The 25,291-nt window shown below is 46.7% G+C and overlaps 1 protein-coding gene across 1 annotated transcript in view; it reads left to right on the top strand.

Annotated features, from left to right (window-relative positions):
• Nucleotides 1-785: 785 nt before the first annotated feature.
• LOC146866945 (importin-9-like) overlaps nt 786-25,291 on the top strand; it is a 245,671-nt gene continuing 221,165 nt past the window's right edge. Inside the window, exon 1 of the mRNA XM_085603271.1 lies at nt 786-1,146. The gene's annotated coding sequence lies outside the window, so the exon portion shown is untranslated. The remainder of the gene's footprint in view (nt 1,147-25,291) is intronic.

Below are 25,291 nucleotides of genomic sequence, written 5' to 3' on the forward strand. Positions count from 1 at the left end.
ACTGGTATACGGAGCATTTTTTGGGGGATTCTCCTTCTTTAACATGAATGTTGGTACCAGACACAGCACTCTCTTTTGATTAACATAGACTCCTAGACAGTGCGTAATTATATGAAGTGGTCGTTAACCTTTTGACGTCTGTGGACCCCCCCCCACTTAATCATTACTGGAACTCGGGGACCCCCACTGAATCTTTATTGAATTTTGGGGACCCTCACTGAGTTATTACTGGTAGCTGGGGACCTCTGCCTAAGCATTTTTTTGATTACTTGACCTGGAAAATAATACACAGAAAATACAGAAACAAACGTTCATCAAATATACACCAACTATTATAATTAAAAGTAAATCCATTTTTAGGTCTCGCCTTGCTATAGCTTAAGCGATCGCAAAGCGAGACTATAGGGGCTTTGAAAAGTGCTCCCAAAAAGCGGATTGCATGGCTAGCACGCGCACAATCACGCGCATCGTGCTGCCATGCAATCCGCCTTTTGGGAGCACTTCAAAGGGTCCGCTCCCCCGCCCCCAAGAGCGCGCGCGCCACGCTCCGCCGGGCTTGTCTTGTTTTTTTTAACTTTAAGCGCGAGGCGTGCGTGCGGCCGATGCTTGTTCTCTTTCTGCAACTGGAGCAGACTGTGAGTCAAGTCAGTAATTATATGAGGCCATCACAACTCTGCTGTCGTCACGATTTGAGTAGACTTTGTGAGTGAAGTCAGCCTCATGATGTGAGCACAGAACGGAGACATCCGCCTGTTTTTAATGAACTCACACTGCGCATGTGTCATACACTAACTCGTTAACTACTCGGGTTAGTGCGCGGGCTGCATACAGCAGGGCTTGTTTTTCTTTATTTGCGCAATGGCGTGGCGACAGCTTGTTCTGTCTTCCAGCAGGACCCTAATGCTCATCTATATTAAACCATCTGAGTTCAGGAATCCGGCCAGATCATCTCCTCCTGCTTCCGCTCCGGGAGGAGGAGTGCTGCCGGGAGAGTTTACTTTTAACGAGGACCCCCCTCTGCCCGACAGCATCAGAACAACATTTCGGATGGGAGGTCGCCGAGGGAGCAGGAAGCCATCCAACCTGTTGCAAGCGACGGAGCAAACTTCAGGGCTGTGAGCTCGGGATGAACATTTCGCCCTCAAGGTAAGCCAGTCTGGGCTGTTTGCTCTGTCTCTCTTGCCTCTCCCCCTCCTGACTGACCAGCAGGGGTAGATCTCTCTCCTTCACCGACTCTCTGTAGCTGCGTTACTTTTCCCCGTAGAGATGGTAATGTTTTTATACTTTTTGTACCACTTTGGTTTTCTTACGCCAGGCGAAAGCAGAGTGCTACTATTTAAAAAAAACACTTTTTCTTTTTATTCCCACTCGTATTTTTTTTTTTGTCAGTTAATTTCGCAGTATCCTCCCTCGTGTGTGTTTTGTACGTTTGCACTTTGATACTAGGTAGGGGAAGAGGTTACACATGATTCCCTTGTAGCCAACATCACTTTTTCTTAGTCTTGTACAGCACAGTGCTCTTAGAAAGGGGGTATTACGGGTGGTGGGTATGTTTTTTCACTACATATCTTTGCTTCTAACTACAAAACCCTTATACCAAAAAGGCATGTGCACCCCATTTGCACTTGGATACATTTTTCCCCTGGAAAAAAGACGGAGGACACAGTGGTGATGGTGTTGCGTGTGTTTGTTGAGGGATGCCTACATTGTGTCCGGTGTCCATCTTTTCCCTGTCGAACGACTTCTCTTCGGCATCCTTGACGATGCCTCATTTGCACTTCTGTGAGAAGAGGTGAGGTTTCAGTAAGCGAGACGAAAGAAAATGCTTTTTCTACTTTTTCATTACAATTGTCATGGAGTGGGGTTGTGATGCATAATACAGTGTCCGGATATTTCACTGTATTGAAGGAAAGCCCCTTCACCTTCTTTTTACTCCTCACAATGTTTGAATCACAGCCCATTAAAGAGGACAAGTAGGATGGGGAGCTAGGTTTGGGTTAGCCCAGGGAGCTATCTGAGAAAAGACCAGCTCTGATCACCACACACCATCATGCAACGGTACATACCTGGGAAGAAAACATTTAATAGGCCTCAAACACAGTTCAAAACTGACACTAGTACAAATGCAAATAGATTTCGCAGTTGCAACAAAGTGAGCTATTGCCATTTTGCATTACACAATTTGATTAATGCTTCACAAAGGGAAAAAAAACAATTACATTTACAATGTCAATAGCTCAAAATAATGTAATTGTGAGACCTATTGCATTGAAAATGCTTGTTATGCTATTGGGAAGGTTGGAGCTTTTCTAAATGCAAGTTGAGGCCGCTCATCATCCATACTATAGTCTGTTTGATGCACTTGCACTGCTCTCACAATTGAATCTGAGGCCACTAACTTAATTTATAGCCTCCAATTTCAAACTCCTTCACACATTTAAAGAACGTTTTAAAATTTTCAATTTTGTGTGTTAGAGATATATCTATCTATCTATATCTGTTTATTATATTTAATTTTCAAAGCAGTTGCGGAGCCACGTCTCCCGACCACAGTTTAATAAACACTGCTCTAGGGTGGAAGTAAAATGTGACTAACAGACCAATGACTGACAGGTGCTGACTGAAAGGCTAGTTGAAGCATTATATACATCCTATATAGCATTCTTCCCCTTTCCTCAGATCGATCTTGGCAGCAACAGTATAATAAGGAGCTTACGGTCTTGCCACACTGCATTGATGAACGTGTATTAAAAGTGATAGATTTTAAACATGAACTTAGAAACATTCCTGTTCCCATACCATAACAAAAACGGCACTAAATTAATTAGTCAGTTATTGATATCCTATGAGTAGACTAGCATCTCACAGGTGGAGCAACATGATAGTCTGTTATATCAAACACAATGTTTTTGGGCAGCAAATTTTCTGAATTTACATATTGTAATTGTTTTTAATCGCGCTTAATACCCATTTCGAGGTTTTGCAGTGATTTTTTCTGGGAAGCACGCTGCTTCGGAACTCAAGGTTAGTGGTTAATTAGGTATTTTTGGGTTGGAGCAGTCTGACTTTCAGAGGAAAGAGAGGTTGTGTTTTTGAAAATGAGTTGTGGGCAATTTGCTGAAATACAATAGTAGAGATTAAGGCACACATCTATGTGACAGAAGCTTGTGCTCAGAGAGAAGAGGCATGCAGAGAATGAGAGGGCCATTTTAAAGAAAAATGGAGAGGGAAAATAGGGAAGTTTTAATTAAAAGTCAGTTTTTCATGTTGGATTTTGGGGATGCAGTCAGATGTTTGTGAGGTGGCATGCAGTTTGAGGATGCAAGACTTGTAGCAAGAAACATTATCTGCAGGTGCAGATTGTGTAATGCTAGGTATTTCTATAAATATTAGTCAGGTAAACAGCCTTTCTGTTACTAGGCTAATGCTACTTCACCACTCCAGCCAGGTCAGGTGATCGGCTCAAGGTTTGGATGCGAAAAGTAATGTCTGGACACACATGGTACAAAATATCAAGAGCCTTAGGTTGCACTAAAAGGAAGCAATAACCTTGAGTTCATAGCACTGCAGACCTCGAAAAATCCACTCACCCTCTCGCTGTGGCAAGTCAGATTTTATCTGATAGAGCTATATTTAGGACTTACTCGCCCGTTCTGGCGAGTTGACAAAGAACGTGTTCTGTTCATTCAGAAAGTAAAGGAGTTATAAAGATGCCTTTAAATCTTGATCGTGTCACATTTGCTCTGTGTTCAGAGACAGAGGTCCGAAGTCAGTTTACAATTACTTTTTGTTCTTCGACTACAGAGTTCCAGGATTTTGTAAAGTGAACTGTCTGACCTACTGTACGAAATCTGAAAGGAAAGTATGTAGGGTATCAGGTTTTTCCTAAAACACATTTAAATAGCTAATAAATCAACTGTACAAACATTTCGAAATATATTTCAGTAGTTGTGAAAGCCCAATTTTGCACTTCTGTGCGATGATGAGAAATATATTTTAATAGGATGAAAATAAATCAGAGCACATTAATTGATGATGTGCAAATGATAAATGTTTTCTGAAAACCAATTTTCACAGATTATTGTTAATACATTATATAGTTTATCAGTAAAGCTGCAAGGTAGTGGGAAGGTTTTTGACAATTTCTTCGTCATTTCCGGTCTGTAAATGACTGTGCGCTACCACATCATGCTTAGGTACTATATTTATTAAAAATGAGTGTTTAAACATGAACTGAGAAACATTCCTGCCTCTGCACTGATAGCAATGCTTTTAGTAAATTGAGAGGCAAGTCGGGGATCATGTGTACCCTATATGTGGGCTAGATTCTTATTGCACATGGAGCAAACATTTAGTCTACTTAACCCAAAAAAAGAGTTTTGTTTTGTAAAGAAGAAAGGCTGAACTCTCATATTTAAAGGTGCACTCATATGAGAATGAAGAAAAAGGCAACTCTTTAAAATAAAATATTTGTCAATGATCACACAATTTGAGACCAGTTTACTGGTCAAGTTCATTACAGTTAGGTTGAGTAGTTTATTCAAGTTACTTGACCTGCAGGTCTAGTAACATTTTTTGATTTTTCGAGGCCTGCACTGTGAGAAAATACATGGGCAAGAAATGTACACATTGGAAAATAGGATTCTGCGAATGCTGGAGCCGATGTCTTCTGTTGTTCATCCTCAAGTTTTTCTCACTGTATACATTACAAAGCAGAGCAGGATCTATTTGAATGCCTCTGGTTTGAATTATCACAGAATGGAGGACAATGGGGGATAAATATAGCCAATTTTTATGTGGTCATTGAAGGTCAGCAGTAAGAATTATATCCTTGGTTTTGCTATCAGTATATTTTGTGATACAGTGTCAGAAGTGTAACTGGCATTGTGTTTAAGAACAAAATGTATTCAAAGAAAGAAGGTACAATTCCAAGGAAGTAGTTACTTTCAATCTTAGCTGTCTTAAAATATACAACAAGTTCATTTATTTTCCTGTCACTATTTGAGCTACAACGTTTAACTTTATCAGCCTGACTTAGTGAAAAAATATAGGCCTTTGCAAACTGTGAGGGCTAAGGTGCACAGGAGATCATCGGTCAACATTCAAGATGAGCTAGACCTATTCACCAAATATATGATAATAGAAGGAAGGTGTAGGAAGCTGGGTTTCTGTTGCAGTAACCCCCCCCCCCTTTTTGCCAGACGACTGATGCACTTTGACTTGATGTGCCCTGGGACCCTACCAATCAGGTTTTCAGGGCCTGTGTTCTTTCCCAAAACTGTACGCGGTACCCCCAATTGACACCTCTCCGGCCACATGTCTGTCTCTTGTAGAAGATACCATGGGTAAAAAGGGCACTGTGGCCAGGGAAGGTCTCTAAGGGCTGCAGCACTTATTGTGTCACCCTTCGACGCCCTGTACCTTTACACAAACACACACTGCCATTGCAGGCTGCGTGTTTTGGTGCAGAACAAAGTGTAGAGTCGACATGGCACACATACCTGTGTGCCGTGCTTTCAACACACTGCCCTGGCATAGGTCAGCCACCGCTCTAGCTGGGTGCACTATACCAGTGGTGAGGGTACAGGTGCATGAGCCTGTACCACTACAGTGTCTAAACCAATTCTTAGACATTGTAAGTGCAGTAATGCCATTAGGGTATATGGTGCTGACTGTTTGTCATTACAAACTCCACAGCACCATAATGGCTTTACTGAAAACTGAGAGGTTTTGTATCAAACTTCTCAGGACATTAAACCCACAATGATGCCAGTGTGGGATTTAATGAAGAGTGCACTCAGAGGGCATCTTAGAGATGCTCCCTGAAAAACGACCATCCTCCGGTGGGTTCCCTGACAGGTACACACCAGCCTGCCTCCACGAGATATGTTTCGGGACTTTCTTGGGCAGGGGTGGTCACACCTCCGCCAGGCCAGGAAGGGCCATCTGTGACAGGGGAGCTTCAAGGGCCTTGCCACCTTTGGAATGCGACCCCCCAGCCTCTCCTGCTAGCAGGAGCTGGCCCCCCTCCTGTCTCCCCTCCTTTTCGGCGGGAAGGCAGGCGGGAAAAATCAGCACAACCCAGGAGGTGTGCCCACCTCTGCAAACCCCTCCCCTCAGGTGGGGGAGGCTAGGTGAAGCTCTGCAGTATCCACAGATTCTGCGCCAAAAGTCGCCTTGTCTTTCAGCCAGTGACCTGACTGAGTGCCTTCAACAAAGACCGGATCTCCTGTGAACAGCAGCTCTGTTCAAAAGAAACTCCCAAGATGGACTCTGAGCCTGCTGAGGACAACAAAACCCGACGCCTGGAACCACCACTGTACGTGTTGCTTACAGCCCCAGTTCAAGTGGCCCACCCGTCCCAGTGAGGTCCCCAGCACTCCAGAGTCCGAGTCCACTGTGAGTTGACTCTTCCAGGACTCCCCAACTTCACCTGCAGCCTCTGCACGGAGACCCCCCCAACTGCGAGTGGCCCTGTAAGGTGAAATCCGACCTCAAAAGACACCTAGCATTCAGCAACCCTGCTCCCTGGAGAAGAGAACCCGAGGTGCACCTATGTCCCCGAGCCCTCCAACTTACCTGCCCAGCCGTTGGTTTCTCCTGGAAGTCTTCCTGGACCGAGCCTGCAGCAAAAATCCCAAACCGGCAACTCCCATTGAAAACAGGGCACCCAGTGCCAAAAGAGCACCCTGTACCCAGCTGCCCCTGTGCTGCTGCGGGTGCACTTTGTGTGCTAACTCTGATCCCCCCCCTATGCCCTGAGCCTAACACCAGAACTTTGCTCCCACAACCTTGTGGCCTGCTCATGAGCTGCCACCAACCGGTCGCACCCTATCCTCCATTGGATCACATTGGGCCTCAGCACTCTGCACCCGGCCTCCCTAGTGCTGCTGAGGTTGGTTTGAGAGTGCATCCTTGACCCTGAGGGAACCCTGGTCTAACCCCAGAAATCCAACTCCCACAACCAAGTACTTACCTGTTAACGATAACCACGTCTTCTCCATAGGAATACATTGACTGTTTTTCCTTGCAAATTGTTCTAAATGGTGTGTAGTTGGTTTTGTATGAGAACTTGAAAACTGCCAATAACCAAAAACGGCTTAACTTACCTTTTCTCTAGGAAATATCCCAGTGTGATATCTAGCCATTTCACACTGAGTATAAAAAGTAATTCATAAAGTAATCTGAAAAGTAATCCAATCATCAATTTCCACTGTATCGAAAAGATTTACAAACCTGTAACAAAGGCATTTTCATTCAGCTTGCTTGTATTGTTCAACCTACCTTAAAAAGTACCATTTACACTTACCTGTACCAGGCTTGCTTGGCTCTAAAAAATTAAATTAACTACATAATATTTTTGAAAGAAACAAATTGGTCTGAGTTCAATCTTTGAGTTGTGACATCATTTGCTGCCTGAGTGTGTACAACAAATGCTTAACACTACCCTCTGATAAAGCCTTACTACTTGCCCGCACTACCACAAATAGAGAGTGAGGTGCCATCTACTTTTACCTCTGCCTACCTTTGGGGTCCCACTGGACTCTGTGCACACTATACCTCATTTTGGTATAGTATATACAGAGCCAAATTCCTACAGAAGGCATCTTTGAAGTGGTTCTCGGGAGAGAATCCACCATAATAAGATGTTTGGTATAAATGTGCAATACACTTACTCTCTTAGGCTAAGCACTAGAGCAAGTAACAAATCAAATATTAATCCCCAAACCAAAAGAACACATTTAACAGTTTCAGAAAGATAAGTTGCACCTCATTTGAGCAGCGTATGAGAGTGAACAACCTAATTGGCATCTTTCAGTCATCTAAACCCCCAAGCATTTCCTAATATTAAGGTAACTTTAATTCAGTAACCCAATGCAAACCTCCGTTTAACTTTTTGTGACATACATGATGTGCTGATGAGACCCACAACAGTCAAGGGTGTCTAATATAAAAATGCAGTTTAAGTCTCCTAAGCACGGTTTTTTTCCCCCCAGGAAATGCAACATTAGATTATAAATGTATCCCGGATGCACTGTGTAGAACAGTAGGACATCAATTTAGCAAACACAGAAATCCACATTGCCAGATAAAAATATGAACTCCGTATGAACTCAGCCTTTGCTCTTTAATAGTGCATAAAACAAAAGCACTTTGGAAATCTTCTGTATTTTTTTTTTTTTTTTGCATGTTGTCTTGAAAAATGCAGTAAGAGTACTTTGAGGAATCCCGCCACTCTTCCCCACACACTAACAGCCTAAGTTAGGAAATAAACATTTAATGGACAGTTGTTAAAAGAAATGCTTGCACTAAGTACAGTTTACGTATTACTATAATCTGTACTTTGGAAGTACTATTTTATCTTGAACCTAATTCTTTGCATATTTTGTGGCACCCTATGTTATATTGTTTCTAAATGCAAGTTTAAAATAATGAGTCTCACATTCAAAGTGATTTCTGTCTCCGGTAGGGTGACCTCCTCTCCTTTATTTACATGGACAATCCTTAATTTCGGACTGCTGTTCGTAATGGCTTCTTCAGCCGATGCAGTTTTTCCATAATTGTTGTGCAGGGTGACAGCCTATACTGTGACTGAGTTCAACATCCTGCATTGGACTTTTAATCTGCAGCATCTTAACAGTCAGAATTAACCTCTTTTTTTACCAGAATGTATAAAATAAAGGGTAAATGCTGTCCATTAAAACATCAGTGATGGACATTGGAGTGAATTTACGGGCAGTCCTTTTAAATTGCAGACTGGTGGTCCCCTAGTTTGAATTACTATTACTATTTCTTATTTGAGCGCAGTACAGACCCCAAATTGGCATCTTGATGTTGAGACGAAACCCTCTTGACATTGGCTAGAAAGCATGTCCATAAAATAGACCACAATTCTTGCGGTCTTCTGACAATGAGGTCTTGGGAGATCAATATAACGGAGTAAGGAGCTTTCCAAACGTGTGCATACTTCACTCTGGTGCCAGAGGGGCTGCCGTTTATTGTGGCTGTGTGTTCTATTAGCTGCAACTGTTTGTCCTGATTGCAGAGCTGTTCCAGCCATTACCCGGTTCTCTAGTTATTTCATTTTGAAGTCACATTTGCATTGTAATCGTAAATACCAATTTCTACTGTTTGTGCTTTTCGTCATTGTACCACTGTTGCTGTAACATAAAATATTTTGAAAAAACAAGAGGCATTTGGCAAAACAGGAACAGTTTGTTTAATTAAACAGAGTTGCCGGGAGAACAGTGGCAAGCACAGGGTCTGAGGGCTGTCTCAATTTATAATTGGTTTGTGTCCTCCTTTTATACAGTTCATTGTAGGTAATAAAGAATTTCCGGTGATCCGTGTATGGTGAGGAACGTATGTTGCTGCCTTTGGAGTCGTAAATTAGTTGTCTAATGGAACTTATAGGTGGGCCTCGAACTTGCATTGTCACAATGTGGCCAGTGAGTAACATGTCCAGATGTCCGGCAATGGGAGCGCGTGATCACTGCATATGCTGTGTCCTTATTGACTATATGTTTCTAACTCATGTGGCATCTAACTTTATGGTGTTTTGGGAGCGCGCATACCTCTCCGGCCATTTGTGCTTTGTTTGGACAACACTCCCTGACCATTGTAGTGTTGCTGCGCCTATCTGTGGGATTGATCGAAGGTTTTCTGTTCATGTGATTGTCTGCTGGCTACCAGCCACCCCACCTCTGACCGATTGATCAGTGAATTTGGGCCTAGGTCTTAGTGTTATCCTGACTACTTATTTATGAATCGGGGTTGATGTGGAGTTCACAACGAACTAATTCGATAATAAAGACGCATATAACACAAGGGGGTATAGTGTAATGAAAGGGATACCAGTAACCTAATCCTTTTGTACTGAGCGACTTTTTTTTTAGAGACAGGGAAATTTCACCCGCAATCCTGTGCTATGCTTCATTATAGGTGACCCTGTAGAAAATTTGCAGTTTCTGCAAGGTTTCCCATGATTTCTTTGCCCTTTGAACACCTAATATTTTTGCTGGCTGTAGGACTAGGTGGTGTTTACCCATGCTAACCATTAAGTGCATGTTCCCCCTTTCAATGTAACGAAAGCGGCATATTTAACTTACCTGTATATCCCTGGTATATGGTACAGAGGATATGCAGGGCCTGTAAGTTAAATATCAGTAGTGCACTGCAGCATCCATTGTGTCATCCACTGCAGTGACAGCGCAAACATGGCTGCAGGCCTGCCATTTCTATCCTGGCTGTTGCAGGTTTAAATTGTAAATTTGAATTGTCAAAAGAGCCCCTTTGACAGGTCAAAACCTTACTTTAAAATATTGATGTCACCCTAAGGCCTATAAGGCAGGGTACATGGTAGGCCATGTAGGAATTTAATGTTAAAGTTGTTCTTGCAGTGAAAACTCCCGATAAGATATTTTCACTGTCAGTTGGGAAACACAATAAAACAACTATTTTTGATAGTTGCTAAAAATACAATTCAGTGGTGAAGTTGAATTTTCGATAAATATTAAGGAAACAGTACTTTAAAAAAGTAACCTTTTCCCTGCCTAAAGCATCTAGAGGCCCATTTGCTCTTGCTCTCCCACTTCTGCCAGCCTATTAGCATTTGAAGAGGTCCAAGTGAAGAGAACCAAGGCCTGGGTGTGGAGGTGGTGGTGTTCTCGTGACAGGATGCACAGAAAAGTCAGTTTCCTTGATTCAAACATTCGGCATACTTTGTCCAACAGCATTAGAAAACATGAGTTGCATATTTTTATTTTTTATTTTTTTATAAATCTTTTTATTAACTTTGCTCAGACCATCGAACAATACAGGACATTTAGCACGATACATGCAGTGAATTACCCATCCTCTGAACAATGACCGACCTTCAAGGACACAGATGAGACAAATAACAATAGCTGTTAGGGTCCCAGTCCTCCCCCCGGCTGCCTGTATTTCCGCCATGGCCCCCATATCTTACGCCATTTTTTGGTGCAACCTCTGCTTTTGTAGATAGTTTCTTCGGCCCTTTGGCACCAGTCCATATCCCGTACCCATTGGTCCCATTTGGGCAGGGTCCGCGAGCCCCAGTCCCTTGCGATATTCCTCTTCGCCACCCCCGCCGCTAGGGCCAGCCAAATCTCCTTGTGTCTAGTCCAGTCCGAGTCGCTCCTAATCATTAATAGCAGCCATCGGGGCTCCAGCGGGACCACTGAGCCCACCACTGCCGTCATTATGTCAACTACCTTGGTCCAAAACAGGATTATCTGGGGGCACTCCCATAGGATGTGATAGAAGGTGCCCTCCTCCCCACATCCCCGTACACAAAGGGCCGATCTGCTCCTCCCCCAAGCGTACAGATGGGTGCGGGGGTAATATACTCGGTGCAGGATCTTAAGCTGTACTAACCGGAACCTACACCGTATTGCAATCTCCCTTGGGCTCTGCAGGGCGTCCTGCCAGTCTTCGTTCTCCAGTTCCCCTATGTCCCCCACCCATCTCTCCCGCAATGTGACCAGGGGGTCCGTCATGTTATTGATGAGTTTGCGGTATATTGTGGAAGTGAGTTTTCCTGCTATTGGGTCCAGGAGTAGCCTATCCTCCAGAGGCGAGTACTCTGGGATGGACGTACCGCACCTTATGTGCGTCCGCAGGGCGTGGGTGAGGTTTAGGTAGTGGTAGTGTTGGGAGTCCTGTAGGTCATACTCTTTTTCAAGGTAGGAAAAAGACCGCGGAGCGTCTCCCTTCCAGACGTCCCCCAGGTATTCGATTCCTATGAGCTTCCAGCCCCGAAACCCTGTCAATCTAGTCACGTCCGACAGCAGGTCCCCGTGCCATAAAGGGGTTTGTCCCGTCAGGGAGTCCGACCACCCCAAGTAGACCACCCCAAGTATTCATTGGCCTCCCTCCAACATTGAATCACCACTCTGGTATGTGACGGCCAATCCCTACCCTGTTTACGGGCATACAACAGGGGCTCGCAATTACCGTGCGGCATTACCCATCGGTCCACTCTGTAGGCTGGTTCCGACCGATCCGCGTAGACCCAGCCATTTACCACCTGTAACTGGGAGGCCCAGTAATAGAGCCTGACGTCCGAAAGGGCCAGCCCCCCATCAAAGACCCCCCTCGTCAGCTTGGGCAACGATATTCTGGGACTGCCACCATCCCAGAGCAGGATACGTAGTTCCTGCGCTGTCTTCTTGAACACCCCCGCTGGTATCGGGTATGGCGTGTTCTGCAGGATGTAAAGCAGGCGCGCCAATGCGAGCATTTTAAACAGCGCCGCCCGACCCATCAGGGAGAGAGGCAGCGACCTCCAGTGGTGCACGTCAGTTTTAAGACGCGATAGTTGGGGTTCCAGGTTCCTGGCGAAGAACTCCGCCCTGTCCCGTGTAATGTAGAGTCCCAGATATTTGAATCCGTCCACAGCAATGGAAGCGGGACACCGAGTCGGCCTGAGAGCGGGAAAATCACCGACTTTCCCCAATTGATTGTGTAGCCCGAATAGCTACCGAACAAATCAAAGAGGTGTAGCGCCTGTGCGATCGAGTGGTAGTGCCTGGCCATGTATAACACAATGTCATCTGCATATAGAGAAATACGGTCCTCCCACTCATCACTCGGTGCCAGGCCCCAGAACGACCTATCCCTCCTAATCCAGTGTGCCAGCGGTTCCAGGGCTAATGCGAAAAGGAGGGGGGGGATAGAGGACACCCCTGCCTGGTGCCCCTTCGTAACGGAAAGGCTCTAGACACCGCCCTGTTCACTCTCACCCTCGGTTGTTCGTACAAGAGCCGAACCCAACTACAGAATACGGGACCGAATCCCAGTCTGCGGAGCACCATAAACAGATAGGGCCATTCGATACTATCAAAAGCCATTGAGGCGTCCAGCACCATCAGTGCTGTCTGGGCGGCCCCCACCTCCTCTGTCATATAGAGCACTCTGAAGAGGCGGCGTAGATTGTGTCGGGTGCTCCTACAGGGCATGAACCCGGACTGGTCCACGTGCACCAAATCCGGCAGAACCAATAGCAGCCTATCTGCCAAGGCCTTAGCCAATACCTTGGGTTCGACATTTATGAGTGAGATCGGGCGGTAGGATGAGCAGAGATCGGCTGGTTTGCCCGCCTTGTGGATCACCACAATCATGGCCTCTCTTTGGTCAGGCGGAAGCCTGCCCGCCTCCTACGCTTCTCGGTACATCCGGAGGAGCGGGTCCGTGATAATACTGGACTGTCGCTTGAAAAGCTCCACCGGGAGGCCATTGGGTCCCTGCGCCTTCCCAGACTGGAGGGAATTGAGGGCCTTTCCCATTTCTTCCACCTCGAAGTCTGCCTCCAGGCGGTCTGTTTGTTCAGCCGACAAAGTGGGGAGCGCAAAGTCCTTCAAGAATTCTGTGCACTCCTGTTCAGTGCGGGTGCAAACCGAGGTATATACCCCTTCGTAATAGGATGCAAAGGCCTCTGCTATCTCTGCACTCTTGGAGACCAGTGAGCCCGCAGGGTTACGCACCTCGGCTACCCATGAGCGCTCCCTATCTCTTCGCTTGAGCCACACCAGCAGCTTGAGAGCCTTATCCCCCACATCGTAAAGTCTGTGCTGGGTTGCGATAGAGTAGGCTCGCGCCTCACCCTCCGCTAGGGCACGAAGCTCCTTCTGTTTGAGAGCCAACTAGTGACTGGCATCCGGCGCTGGCGATACACCGGCCTCCCTCTCCATCTCCTCAATCTCCCCCTCCAGCCGGTTGGCCTGCAGGGACTCTTCTTTCTTTTTTGCCCCTATCAGGGCCTGGGCCTGTGCCCTTAGAACGGTTTTGAAGGCCTCCCAGAGCGTGATGCAAGACTCCACCGACCCCTTATTTTCCTCAAAATACCGCTGGGAGCCCTCGTGGAGCCGAGCACTAATAGTATCATCTCGGAGGCGCCACGGGTCCACCCTTGGGAAGGAGGCCCTGTTAATCAGTGGCCCTTTAATCATCACCCCCACCGGTGAATGGTCGGAAATTCCCCGGGCTAGGATGCGGGGCTCCTCAAAGTCGCCCAGCTGGGCAATATTCGTGAAAAAGTGGTCCAACCGGGAGAAGGACCCATGTCTAGCCGAAAAGAATGTGTATTGTCGCTGTGTGGGGTGATGCGTGCGCCATATGTCACTGAGCCCCAACGAAGAGATGAAGTCCCTCAACCCATACTCCCCCCCCCCGGGACTCCGCCCCTCACTCGATCGCTCCATGTTAGCGTCCATTACGGCGTTGGTGTCCCCGCCCAGCAGGAGGGTACCCCATGGGAGGCCAGTCAGGAAAGAACCCAGTCGTGTGTATGTTGAGGAGTGAAGTCCAGGCGGGACATAGCAGGATCCCAGTACTATGGTTCGTCCCTCCCACCTGCCTGCCACTGCGACCAGACACCCCGTGTCGTCTACCCAGGTGCCCGATATTATTAGGGGCAGTGCGTTGCGGATTAAGATGCCCACACCTCTGAACCCCGAGTGGGCCACCATTTTATACCCAAACCTGTCGAGGGCCCTGCATCTGTTGCTTCGCAGGTGCGTCTCCTGAAGCAGGACGACATCCGGCGCGTGTCGTTTCAAATATTGGAGCACTAACGTCCGCTTTATTTTGTTTTCCAGCCCATTGACGTTCCACGTCCAAACTGTAATGCGTGTCTGATTACCCATCGTCGACATCTGGTCTACCACTGGTTTGATCACCTATGTCCCCCAGTGACCCCTCTGGGCTAATTCGGCCTATGAAAGAACTGCATTGTTCTCGAGCATAACTCACCCCTGAAACAATAACCCCCCCCCCTCATTAACTCCCCCCTCCCTGCCTCCCTGCGTGGTGGGTACCCAACCTCCCACCCTACAAACATGCAGAGTGTCTGTCGTCCCTTCTGCCCCATTTCAAACCTGAAAAGGAAACATGGGCTTGCAGCCAGCAAAGAAGGCTATACATAAGTGACGGACGTTACACCCTGCATGATAAACATTAACTAGCAGCCTCCGGTCAACCCCCCAGGTCCTCCCCCCGCCCCAGCCGGCCGAGGTAAGTGCATGTCCCAACCAGCTTGTCCAGTGCATGTCCCCGTTGGGCATCAACGCTCCCCTACCACCTCGCAGGCCCCAGGACCTTGATATAATGCCATGTCCCCATTATCTAGGCCCACTAGGGGCACTCTCGCTGTTCTCTATACCGTGGGTGTCCTTTGGCATCGCCTCCCGTCTCGGCGAGGTCTGTCCAGGTCCGCGCAGGCTCCCACTCCTGCCCACCGACCGCCATCCCTCCAGCCAGTCACTGGCCTCCTCAGGCGACTCGAAAAAATAGGACTTACTACCATCTAGGATCTTGAGACGAGCAGGATAGAGCATCATATACTTTACACCTTGCTCCCGGAGAGCTCTCTTCACACCTTCAAAGGACTGGCGGAGGCGCTGAACGTGGAGCGTAAAGTCAGGGAAGAAACGGATGGTGGCGTTGTCCAGCTGAAGATCCCCAGCCACCCTCGACGCCTGCAGAACAGCATCTCGGTCCTTATAGTTCAGGATCCGGGCGATGATCGTGCGCGGCGGGGCCCCTGGTTTAGGTTTACCTCCAAGTGCTCGATGGGCCCGTTCAACGGAGAAAAAGTTGGAGAGTCGTTTCGGTTTCAGGTGATTAAGGATTAAGTCCTCAACGAACCAGTCCGTGGATTGCCCCTCCATTCCTTCCGGAACCCCAACTATGCGGATGTTGTTCCGCCGCGCTCGACCTTCCTGGTCCTCCAGCCGGGCCTGAATGGCAGACTGATTTCTCGTTAAAGCGGCCACTTGGTCTTCCAGTCTCTTCGTTTTAGATTGAAGACTGCCTATCCCGGTTTCCGCCGCCGTGACCTTTTCGGACATCTTGCGAAAGTCGGCCCGCAGGAGGTTGACCTCCTCCGTCACGGAGTCCAGTTTGGGTTCCACGGTGCCCCGCAGGTCTCTGATCGCGCCCATGATGTCCCTGAGCGACGGGTCTGGGTCGCCGTCTTCTGGTTCCCTTTAAGGACTGCCACCGGGGGTTCCATGCGCCTTTCCCACGGCCACCGTGTATTTATCGATGTGATTAGACTGGCCTTGCCCCGGCGGCCTTGTGCGACCCATACTGGAACGGTCCGCCGCTCCGGTGCGCGGTCGTGAGTGTCACACAAGCCCCTCTCAAACGCCCGAGAATGGGGCCCGAATCCTTCAGTGGCTGTGCGTTCCGGAAAATTCAATCACTGCAGGCCCACTCGGACCCACCCAAGGCCGCAGGGGGCCCCCGCCGCCTCGCACCTGTTGTCTTGTGTTCCTGTCCTGGGAAGTGCCCGGCTGGGGGGCTCCGCGGCCCTCTCACTGCTGTGTCCGACCCGTCTCGCCCGGGCCACTGCCCTCAGTCCATACCCCGGAGCCAGGGGACTCGGGGAAGCCGCCAGGTCCACCACTGCAGCCACCGCTCGCCGTCCGACCTGCTTTCACCGCCCTCGAGTGCAGATTCCCCAGGGATCTCGCCCCTAAGTAGCCTTCAGAGTTAGGCGCCCCCACTGCCACTGGGGGAGTCACTGGTGTCCGGTATGCAGGCTCCCTCTACCGCCGTCTTGCCTGGAAGATGCACATTAACTAGGGGGGGGGGGGGCTGTCCCGCAACTCTGAGGCCGGCCGGGCGCCACCAAACAGCCCTCCGCCAGGACCACGTGTCCCCCGCTGTCCTCCGCCGCCGCTATTCGCCTCGTTTTTTGTCGGTGAACTTGCTTTGTCTGAATGCTCTGAACTCGTCTTTAGGTTTCTGGCTAAATTCCACTTGCCGTTGTGGTTCCTGTTTGCTACAGAAAGTATCTGAGCTGGATGCAGATGTCACCAGTTCTTGTTGTCCCTACCGTTGTTTTCTGATATGTTTTCCTGACATTGTTGAATTTTCTCGCCAAAGTTGGAGTCTGCCCCTCAGCAACTCCGAGGCCGGCCGGGCGCCACCAAACAGCCCTCCGCCAGGACCACGTGTCCCCCGCTGTCCTCCGCCGCCGCTATGCGCCCCCGCTATGTGCCCCGCGGGAAGCCCGGGGGACGCCTGCTGCACTGCCCGCTATTACCGGAGCCTTAACTGGCGGGCGCCATCTTGATGCGGCGCGCGGCCGACCGGGCCGCGACAGACAAGTGCCGAGGAGCCCCCAGGTGCCGCTTGGAAGCCGCAGCGGGTCCCGCCGCCTCCCGACGGCATCCGATGCCACTGGGACCCGCTTGCGGTCAGGATAATGTCGGATTGCAGGTGTTTACAGGCTGGCTGCTAGCGCAGCTCTGCTAGTGCGTGGCCATCTTCGGTGGTCGCAAGCCACGCCCCCCATGAGTTGCATATTTGATCGTTATATTTCATGGAGACTGCTGGAATTCCGGAGGGGGAAAACATTCTTCTCTAGTCATTAACTTCAGAGGCCTCCCGTCACAACAAATGTTGCTGACACATGGGCAGGGCCCTTCCTTTGTCCCCCCCCCACCCCCAGCCAGGAAGGCTTCAATAACAGTGGGTCTCTTTTTGTAATTGGAGTGTTAAATCCTGCTTGACAGGTCTGCTGGGGTGTACATGCAACAGTGGGGGCGCACTTGAATGGAAGGGAAACGAGGATGGCAAAACATTTCTTGTGCATCCACTGAATGGTTGCTGGACAACCCTCCCTGAGTTTGTGGGTGCAGTGACAGATTGCAGTGTTACATGTGATAGACCACTAGGCTTCCCATAGTACACCAGGGCTCGAAAAATAATAATTTTTTTACTAGGCCAGCAGGCGTAGTAACTTAAATAAACTACTCAACCTAACTGTAATGTACTTGACTCATGCACTGGTTTCATCTCCATTGTCACACAGTTCACTTTACAAAATCCTCTGACTCTAGTCACAGAAAAAAAGTAAATGTAGGAAGACAAGCTGACTTTTGACCTCTGTTTCTGAAAGGGGAGAAATGTGACAAGATAAGATTTAACGGCTTCTTTATTGCTCATTCACTTTGTGCGCAAGCAGAACACCTATTGTTGGCTGGCCAGAATGGGCGAGTAGGAGCTAAAAATAGCTCGTCCTGAATAAATCTTGCTCACTATAGTGAGTAGATTTTTCGAGCCATGCAAGCCGTGCATAAAGTACCCAATTTGGCATTTTAACTTATTGTTTTCCATGTATGTCTATTACACCATGATTTCCTACTTTCTTGATAGGTTTCATGGAACCGGTCTACATCTTGATGCAAATTGCTGCTAATCGCTGTAGGGGATAATCATAAACGCATTCAAATGCATACAATGGAGCGGAGCGAATTATAGAAGTCCTTTCCACAAGCTCCGCCGCTTTCTAAAGATCATATGAGAGAACATTTTATTTTAGTTTTCATCAAGTTGGTGCAAGTTGGTAAAGGCACTTTGTCCTGCTGGCTCTGCTGCTAGTTTTTTCACCTGGAAAGAAAAAAACAGAATATTCAAGTGCTTTGACTTTGAGCCTCATGACTTAAAGAAGCGTTAATTTTTTTGTAATTGTATCTCCAGAGCACTTACTACCCCTGACGAGGCGTTAACACGCTTTTCAGCAAGTAGCATGCTACCCAGGAACCCAAAAAGGATTAGTGGTGGATTAGTTTAGTGAAATTTGAGCGGAGGACATGTGAGTTTGTTCGTTTGATTGAAAAGGATAATTTGGGGGGGGGGGAGTTAGAAGAGGGATGTCTCTAGAAAGTGTTTATTGGGAGATCATAGTAGTAAGATGAGGTTTGGAATGAGTATAAGGAGAGATGGAGGAGGGAAGAATCTCTAGAAATGGATCAGGGAGATCATAGTAGTAAAATTACTTTTCGTATGACTTTTTTAATAGAAAGGGTTTGGGATATGTCAGGAAGTTTGGCGCCCTGCTATGTTTGCGTGAAAGGTATTCGTACTGCCGTATGGCATGGTGCAGCCAGGATGGAGGAACACCCTAAACCCCTAATTGCGTGTGGGTGAGGACCCACACACTTAACAGAAAACCACGTAAGCTAGGTAAATTAGTTATTGTCACAAAAGGTCACATATATTTTCTCAATGTCTGATAATAAATGTCCACGCATTCGTTTCTTCAAGTATTTGATCTTTGATCTGTTTCGTCACATTTGGGAAGTATCCTGTGACTTCTTCAGGGCTGTATTAGGAGCGTCTGTACCAGTACAGAGGTGAACCAGTGCATGTCACCGTCTTGAAGCGCACCGCGGTAGGAATACACACTGCGAACTCACCGTACTCCGTTTGACTGGCGCTCTGATTGGGATCGCCAGCACCCTGGCGATCTGGCCCTAGAAGCGGATTTCTCAGGCAGGCTCTGCTTCAAAACACCTTAGGTCTCCGGTATTCCGGATTGGCCTTTCCTGACAACTCGCTACCCTGAGTATTCTTTTTCAATTATCTTCCGCTGCCAGCTGAGCCGGGTTGGAATTATCACCGGCGAAGCGACACCACCCGATAACGAGGCTCCTAATATAGCGCTGAAGAATTCACGGGATACTTCCCAAATGTGACGAAACAGGTGTTGGCTGGTTCGTTCATAAAGATCAAATACTTGAAGAAACTAATGCGTGGACATTTATTATCAGACATTGAGAAAATATGTGACATTTTGTGACAGTAAGTAATTTACCTAGCTTACGTGTGCCCGGGACTTTGGTTTTCTACTTTTCGGATGAGTCAAAAGATGGATAGGTGAAGGAAGACTTGAGAAGGGTTGTTTGGGAGATGATAGTATTAAAATAAGGTTTGAGGTGATTCAAGGAGGGATAGCGGAGGGGATAGTCTAGAAAGGGTTATTTTGGAGATCATAGTAGTAGAATGACGTTTGGGTTGAGTCAGAGAGTGGGGGTAGAGTATATATTTAGAGGTATAGGGTGAAATATAGGGTAGCGCATTGTAGAGAGTCAATTTCTTTTATCAGGGTTAAAGTAATATCTAGATACATACCTACACATTATCATACATAGATATATTAAGAAATACACATATCTAGATACATATAATCAAATTAAATGTTTATATACACTGGGATATGCCTTCCATTTGTGTTTGAGCATGGTGGTTATATTGGAAAGAGCCAACTCTTGAGTAACCTTCTGAAGGAAAGATAGTTAACTGTGGATCTTATGTTTGGGGGTTAATGAATTCCATAGTTTCGCTGCTTGAACAGAAATATTTGTGCCACCCATGGTTTTTGTTTCTTGTATGGTGGGATCTTGAGGCGAGGACCAATCTGGAGTCGAGGTTCCTATGTTGAATTTATTTGGTGATTTTATTCCTGATTAAAAAGCGGTTCCGTTTCATGTATAGGTTTGTGGGTGATGCAAAGCAGCTTGAATGTGGATCTTTTGGCAGCCCACAACCAATGTGGGGCCCTCAAGGCAGGGGAGACATGGGCTTGTGGCTTTACATGTAGGAGTCGTTTGGCAACAGAGTTCTGAATCCGTTGTAGTCTTTTCAAATTTGCTAAAGATGATCCATGGAAGAAGCCATTGGTGTAATCAAGTTTAGACAGTACAAGAGAGAGTGGCTTGGACTGTAACAAGGTGGCTGCAACATAAGATACTTGAGTCACAGGGTAGTTAAACGTGAAGTTTATTCCTTATACAAATAGTCCCATCCATCTTCAGTAACTGCTCTTCATTAACTCCTTTCCCCTCTCTCTCTCTCTCTCTCCTACTTTTATGTCTTCACCTGGTTCCATCACCATGGTTACCATCAAATGTTAGTTTGTACATACACCAGCATTTGAGATACCTTACACCTTCCTCCCTTAAATAACAACAAACAATGTATTACCTATATACAATGTTACATAAAATATTGGAAAGATTCAGAACTTGTAATACAAAAGGAAAATGGATCAGCCACATTATAAAATATTGGATAGATACAGAAATCCTAATAGACAAAGATGCACCAGGAACATACTTTATCCCACTCATTAGTCCTTCAAGTACAAAGGGACTTTACCTTCTGTGGTAGATTTTCTTAAGTGAAAGTTTGAAGTGGGTATCATCGCAGCACCTTCTCTAACGACATTCCCACTGACAACGACAATTCAATTGAGATTTCATATCCGGGAGTCTTCCGTCATAATAGCATTGGTCAAAACTTTGATAACTCTCAGGGACATATGGTACCCAGCCGAATCCACTCCAGCATGGTTTTCTAACCATGACCCAATCTCCAACCTTGACTTTTGTTGTTTTTACAGATTTCCTTGCATCAAACATTTTCTCACGAGCCTCTATTATCCTTATTTTCCTGGATTCCCAACTCCTATCACTTTTGAGCAAATCTGACTTGATTCCATATAATTCACCCATAGGGTGCCACCAAAGTGTAGGAATGCCTTCCCTTGAACAATTCAAAAGGAGACTTCATGTGACTGCATGAGGAGAGAGACTGTATGGTTCAGCCTTTTTAGCAATCTCCTCTTTCCGATCCAATCTACTCTACTTATCCATAGCAATAGTCTCTTTTATTGTCCGGTTAAACCGTTCCATCATGCCATTTGTTTCTGGGTGGTATAATAAACACTTCTTGTGTCTTATCCCATACTTTCCCCAAAATTCCTCCATTTCATGTGACACCAATTGTACGCCATTATCTGTAAGCGTAACATTGGGTATACCTTCCCTTCCAAACAACTCTTTCAGGAAATGTATGACCTGTTTAGTTGCAGTTCCACTAGAGGCTTTCATCTCCGCCCCCCCCGGAGTACATGTCAATTAGTACTTTCACATATGATTCGCACCCACCCACATTGTTAAAATGTAAAAACCCCAACTTCTCGCATCGTGTTGACCTATGCGTCATCCATTTTCTCTGTCCTCTTTTCCAGCCCCTGCCCCACTCCCCCTGCACAATCGTGTGTAAAGAAACCAGATTGGGGTATTGTGAAATGTGTACACACAGAAGCAGCACAAAAGAACAGCTGGCGTCTGCTCGGAGTTTCCTATCTATAGTTAAACCATGAATAGAGTGTACATAGATGGCGTATCTTGTTATGTAGCTCGAAGTTGCTTGAACACCAAGGCTGTTGGTGTTTGTATTACCTCATTGTGTGTGTATTTCTCAAGCTCTATATACACCATTGGGCTTCCCCTGTTTGTGACCTTTTCCTATAAAAACCCATGTAATCATTGCTCGGTGTGCTTCCTCCTTGAGTGCCTCTTGGTGCTCGTCGGACAGAGCCCCCACTCATGAGTGTTAATAAATTGCCTGATTCTTACTTCACTCCAGTGTTGATTCTCCTTACTTGTTTGAACCCGTGGACGAAGGGTGATCCTGCACCAGTTTGTCTGGCAGAAGGCACACTTGCACAAGTTGGCACCCAAATGTGGGGCACCATCAAAGGCCTGCAGTTGGACCGGGGAAGGAGATCGTGTCGGTGAGAAGAAACTTCACTCAGGAGATCACCACCTGAGGAGACTAGTTCTCTTGGCCAAGGTAACTTTTTTGGCTTCCCGACTCTGGTCTTCCCGGAGGCTGCTGACCTTGACTTGGGCTTCCGAACGGCTATTTGGAATTGATCATTTGATCACGGAGGATCGACAGGTGGGAGTTGAAGAGTACGAATAGGTCGGATTGTATTGGACCAGTTTTTGTTTGTTTGGTATTTGTTTGATTAACATTTGCAAATGTTAAGATTATACAGGTAATGCGAGAATTTTCTCTGTTTGTAAGCTATTGTTTATACCTTATACAACACGCCTGTTTTTAGTAAATTATGGAAGTTTTGTTATTGCTGCTGCGATAAGCAGCGCATTTTGGAAGAGTCAGCCAGCGCCCCAGAAGGTAGGCCGAATTTTAAAATGTATGCTAAAAATGGTATTTGTCCCATCATGTATAGTGCATTGTGGAACAAATATACAAAAGGGGAACCCTAATTTCAGTGGCCATTAGAGGGGACGATTGACCCTCATAAACTTGAGTACTTAGAAAAAGTATTGTTTGCTAGGAAAGTTGGACCAGCTATGTTTGACAGTTTGCGTATGTGGAGGAAGGAAGTGAAGAAGCGGCAGCTCAAGGAAGAGAAAGTGAGAAAGAAACAGGAAAGGAAGACAGTTTATCAAAAGTTTAAGGAATTAAAGGATAATGAAGGTCAGAAAAAAATAGAATGTTTAGGTCGAGAACATAGATTGACAACATCTAAAGAATGTCGTTAGGCCAACGGCGACGGCCCAGGCCCACCATGATGATGTTGACTCAGAAACTGACAGATTATTAATTGAACGACCCCCTCCCCCATACGCACCTTTGGCACACCCTCCTCCTGGACCACCAACCCCTTACTTTTCCACCTGTCCAGATTTGTCCCTTATCCCCCCCCATCCCAAGTTGACGCAACTGGACCAGCAGCTGCTCCCATACCTATCCCAGCTCCCCGAATTCTCTGCTCTGCCATACCTCAACCACGCCAAGATGTAATAAAACAGATAGTATTGAGTTGGCTAAATGATCTGGAAATGGAGGCAGGAGAAATGATACACCAGATACAAGATTTCTCTGAAGGCGAGCTCCTTTGTCTCATAAACAAACTTTCTTACTAGTTTTTGGCCCAATGGGAGATGATTACAGGGGAAAACGGTCCAGACGATGTTGGAGGCATTAATCGGCAGTGACAGGTAGGGGCCTTCCCTGTAGGAAGGGTTAATACTGCCATAGCCACAATAATGCAGCATCGCAACAAACTTTTTGCCTCTCCCCGAATAAGACCTATGAGGTAAGCTGCACCCCAGGTTATGCCCGGGAGAAGAAACACAAACAATGATGATCCTAACAGCCCCGATGCTAGAGCCCATTTCTTGTATAATTGGATTTACATGCCCTGAAAACGGATGCATATTCTCACTCTTAAAGCCTCTTTACCGGATATTCGGAAGAACCCCAGAGGTTATTATGATGAAGTACAGGCAGCTATTGACTCTTGCGTTATGACGCTAGCTGATATTGATATGTTTTTCGGTGTGATCTTACCGCCGGATATGTGATGACTCGCCCGGAAACAGGATCATGTTGCCGAGTTAGGAGGAGATTGGGCTGCAGTAATAGCGGCCGAAGCTGATAGGAAGCCTGGTAAAAAACCAGCTCAGCTCATACTGGAACTCCCTGGCAACATACTCACTTAAATAAAGATGATAATTCCCCCACGGAAGATAGATTGGACGCTCCTTACTGCTTGTAAACAAAGAAAGGACGAGTCTGTCCCTGATTTCTTTACTCGCTTTGAGGACGTTTTTCACAATTTTAGTGGCCAAGACACATCTACACCCACGGGCTCCCATTTATTTGTAGACTGATTTGTTGGAAACTTACTTTCCGAAATATCTGTTCGTTTAAAGAGGTCTGAAAGTACATGGACCTCAGTCTCACCTAAGGCCATATTGGATATAGCTCAGTATTACCAGAATCAGGTGACAGATGAGCATGACAGGAAAGAAGGTAAAATAAAGGATTTAAAGACTAAGGTTATGATGGTTCAGGCTTATGGACCCCAGAGTCGAGGCCGTGGTCAAAATCACAGACAAATGCCCCCACCAGGCCCACCTTGTAGACAGACTCCACTGGGACTGGATCAATGTGCCTATTGTAAAGAGGTAGGGCACTGGCGTTCTGAATGCCCCGTCTTAGCTTCTAGTGGGAAGGGCAGGGGACAAGCAAGTAATAATCTGTGAGATCAAGCCCCCAGACAGCCACAACAAAATTCAGGCAGAAATTCGTCAGATATTTATTTGATCAAAGGAATAATCAATATTGTTTGGATGTTTACAAACCGGATGATGCCAGGACCGGCTAGGACAGCGTAGGACAAGGCGGACCAGTTGAGATACCTGTAGATCAGTCAGGACCCTATTTAACAGCTCCCCTACTTGGGCAGGATCAGAAATTCCTAGTAGATACAGGGGCGACACGTAGCGCGATTTCTCAACAACTGGTCCCTGGGACACCCTTGTCTGGCCAGATAATTACATCAGTGGGGTTCGATGGAACCCTAACCCCAACCCTGTGTCCTGAAAAATACCCTTACAGGTTAACAATTTTAGTACTTCTGCACCCTTTTTGCTTCCCCGCATGCTCCTCATAATTTGTTGGGACTTGACCTATTGAAACATTTTCATGCTACCGTACATTGCTCCCCATCTGAGGTGAGTGTTATCTTTAGAAGAAAGACCTCACCCAAACAATGTAATATTTCCCCATGCTCGGACCTCAATTCCATTCCCCCATGTGTCTGGGCTACTACAGACACAAATGTTGGGAGAATGGACATTCCCCCAGTATATAT

Source organism: Triturus cristatus, chromosome 1_2 (genome assembly GCF_964204655.1).
Source record: "Triturus cristatus chromosome 1_2, aTriCri1.1, whole genome shotgun sequence".
Taxonomy (NCBI): domain Eukaryota; kingdom Metazoa; phylum Chordata; class Amphibia; order Caudata; family Salamandridae; genus Triturus; species Triturus cristatus.